This window comes from Parasteatoda tepidariorum, chromosome 9 (genome assembly GCF_043381705.1).
Source record: "Parasteatoda tepidariorum isolate YZ-2023 chromosome 9, CAS_Ptep_4.0, whole genome shotgun sequence".
Classification (NCBI taxonomy): domain Eukaryota; kingdom Metazoa; phylum Arthropoda; class Arachnida; order Araneae; family Theridiidae; genus Parasteatoda; species Parasteatoda tepidariorum.
The window spans coordinates 87,371,894-87,375,759 of record NC_092212.1 but is presented as its reverse complement, the minus strand read 5'-3'; the positions used below and the strand labels follow the sequence as shown (position 1 = coordinate 87,375,759).

Genomic DNA, 3,866 nt, shown 5'->3' with positions numbered 1-3,866 from the left:
GTATTTTTAACATACTTTTGATGCGGAACATCACTAAAGGTACAAGAAAATTAAAGTTTATCTTTTATTTGCATTAACTTAGAAAAAAAAACCAGTAAAGGAACACTTGTTCTTTCACTGGTTTTTCATCGTTTGGTGATCCAGTGAATAAACACCCCCTTATCTCAGTACTTTATTATGCTATGATGCTTAAAAAAATAAAACGTAACTTCAATAACTATATTTTGAATTCTCTTTTTCACAGTGAGAAAAATAAAACTATTACATGCAATTAATTCCACTTCAAACATATAAATACAGACACTCACCTTATAATTTTTTCAAAGAAACAAGGTGTTGCAGAGATAGTAACAAATTCAAAAATTTTTTCCAGAGAAGTCTATTTGACTAAGTAATCCAAAACATTGCTAGATGACTTTCTATTGTTTGGCAGTAAGCTATTGTTACCAATTAATCTAAAGAAAAACTTTCAAATTCTTATCTTTTATCAATATATATGAAATGTTCCCTCACTGGGTAAAATTTTTTTAATTATTTGATCAAAAGTAACTAAAATAAAGTTTTTCTTCGTAGATCTATGTAGGAATTAACTTCAATTTTTTTTAAATATTACTTGTTTATCTTTTATACGAAACACGCTTTGGCAAAAACATTTACGTAAATATTGAGACGGATTTTTCTCAGAACTAAAAATTTTAAACTTGCTATTCCAATAATCCTGAATAGACAGACTTGTTTCAATTTCATCGTAATTAATTTATAAACTTTTTTAGTTTAAGAAAAAGAAAAATTAAAAATCCTAACACAATCTGATGAATCATTTACGATACTGCCGTAAATTATTTAAAAGGCATTGTAAACTTTAAGGCTACTTTGTGCTGGAATTTTATTTTTGTAGACACGAAAAGGTTTGAGGTAAAAAGCTTTTTTTCCATAAAGCAAAAGCATTGAAATTTCAAGCAATTTCAATCTAAAACGATTAATAAAGGATTTGTAAAGCTTTTCCATATTGTTAATTATTTTAAAAAACAATGAAGTGCACACCTATTTATTTTTATTTTTGTTGGTTATCATTATAAAGTACGCAGAAATACTAAGAGAAAATCTTTTTCCAAGGAAACAAAATAAGGTAAATATCAACCTTTTTCGGAAAAATGTTAAAAAAAATGTTAAATCAGTCTTGAGCGGAAAACTTTATTCAGAAGGTAAGCTAGCAAATGAACATAAAACGAACGTTTTTTTTCTTCTTTCTAATGTCCTTCGAAAACAAAACAAACCTGACGTGAATATTTAAATACGAGTATTCATTCTATTTTAGAAAATTTTGTATTCGGATAATTTTATTTAAAAAAGTATATAAAATTTCTCAGAAATTATTAATTGAATTTTCACAAATTTTGTTTAAGCATTATTTGCGTTGCAGTCCTATTAAAATGCATAATTATGGCTTCAACATTCTTTTTTACTTTGTTGCTGATCTGATTACAGTGCAGTGATAAAGGACGTTTTTTTGAAAACTTAATAATAAGATTTTCTTTTATTAATTTACACTTCAAAATTCTTAGTTTCAATCTTGTAAAAGCTAAAATGAGTAAAATTTCCCCAAATCAAAAGAAAAATTTAGATAATTTATAGTTTGTCATTAACTTTCAAAACCCTATTTTCGATAAGATCAAATTTCATAATATTTTTCAAAAATTTAAAAAATTTGCTTACATTAAAATATTTTAACTTAATTAAAAGCTTTAAATATAATAAATCTCTTGGTAGAACTATATTTAATTATAATGTTATTAGGGAGGATTAATAATATCCGATTAATGAATGTCACTGTGAAGAAGAGAAATATTTTGATTTTGTTGATAAACATCATAAACATATTATCACTGGTAATTTAAATATTATAGAAAACTTAGAACTTAGGAATTTAATGATGAAAGGCACAAAACTTGGACCCATTAACCATACATCAATTAATAAATCTCTAAAATACTTTCTTAATGATTTCAATAGTTTTTGTTCAAAGATATCAAATAGATTCTCTTTAGCTTTAGGTATGTTAACAGATGGGCTGTTTATTATTACTTTAAAAACTAAGCATTCAATGATAAGTAAAATTTTAACAACAGTAACAATTCAACAAATTTTTCTAAAATTTCTCAATCAATTAAGCAACTACAGATAAATTTTATAATTACCCCATCGACAAAGCTAACTACCATTATGCAATATTTTGTAAAAAATTCTATGTTGAACTTTTAAATACGGAGTTGAAAAATAGTAAAAATTCAAGCTTAGTAATTTAAATATTAATATCGCCATTAAAAAAATTTTAGCTTCATAGGGGAGGTTAAAAATTAAAATTAGCAATATATAATTTCCTTACTTATCATTTCTAAATTTCACAAAATTCCTATAAAATTTAGAACAATCACACGTGGGTCTAATTAAATAATATTTACACCGAGGAATTAATTTTGCTTCGTAATCATGATGATAATATTAATTTTAATATTTTGGATTTTGGTTTTATAAAAGAAGAAAATGTCTGCTTTGTTGATTTCAAGGATAAAAGAACTGATTTTAATTTTAATATAAAAAAAACTAATTACCCGGAATTTTAAAGTTTCTAAAATCATCTAGTTAAATACCATTTTTAATCAAATGAATAGATTTAAAAGAATATGTAGTTATGATTATTTATAAAAAATACAAATAGACAAACTCTTCCAAAATTTGATAAAAAAGCAATGGATACTCAACTAAAGCAATTAAATTCTATATAAAATCATTGAGTTAGTTATATGTTATTATAAATAAATTTACTGAAAACAGTTTTGTTAATTTTAAAAATTTTTACCATGGGCAAATCTATTTCGGGCAAATCCAAAGCAAAACATCTTCAAAACAGGCATTTCTTTCTCTCTCTCTCTCTCTCTCTCTCTCTCTTTTCTTAAATAAATATTAATTTTCTAAATACATTAAAATTGCATAATTAAGTACCAACCTTATTAATTATAAACTTCTTTAAATTATCCAGTATATTACCTAGCGCACATCTACTTTCGGGCCAATCCTCGGTAACTAACAAATCAAACGCGCTTCAGTACTTTAATAAGAACGCGCTATAAAACACAGTTTAAGGAAACTGAAATAAAAATGAATTTAAAAAAAAAACGAGGCTATAAAAGATTTAAGAACAAAAAAAAAACTGTTTTGAATTTGAACTTTTGCAGGTTATAATATTGCTAACAAGTTAGATTACTTCTCATTGTGTCACACATTTTGTATTCTTAATTTTAAATAGATTGTTTTTTTTTAATTACAGTTGATAATTTTTCAAATCACGGTGTTAGTGATGATAGGTTTCGTTACAAAATTAACAGAATTAATCACATATTAACAAAATCTTGCATAATTATATATTTTATAAACAAAATATTCCTTTTTTCAACGGTATTTAAAGAAAAAAAAAGCAGTACTGAATAAAAAGCATTCACGGGGATTGGTAAATGCAACCTCCTGGTTAAAAAAAAAATATTCGAATTTCTTTAAAAAATCTTTTTTAATTAGTGAACAGAATAATTTTTTCTTGAACATTTCGTGTATTACAGAAACCGTTCCTGTAAATTGACGATTAACTTCAATATTCTTGAATCGTTGTCACCACGCCGAAATCGTGAATCTGCCTTAATTGTTTGTAGTCAAAATCTTGACTCTAATCAAAATTTCAACTTTATTTACAATCCCTGGAAAAATAATTAGGCGCACTCTAAGATTCTATGTAAAATCTTAATTATCACGTGATACTCTATACAGCTGTATTGTTTTTACGCGGCTGAAACCAGTTTGCACTTGTTTACGTT

General features: G+C 25.2%; 1 protein-coding gene across 4 annotated transcripts in view; it reads left to right on the top strand.

Moving 5' to 3' along the window:
* The window catches only part of LOC107439727 (Regulator of G-protein signaling 7), a 79,241-nt gene that overhangs the window by 21,442 nt on the left and 53,933 nt on the right, over positions 1-3,866 (top strand). The window lies entirely within an intron of this gene.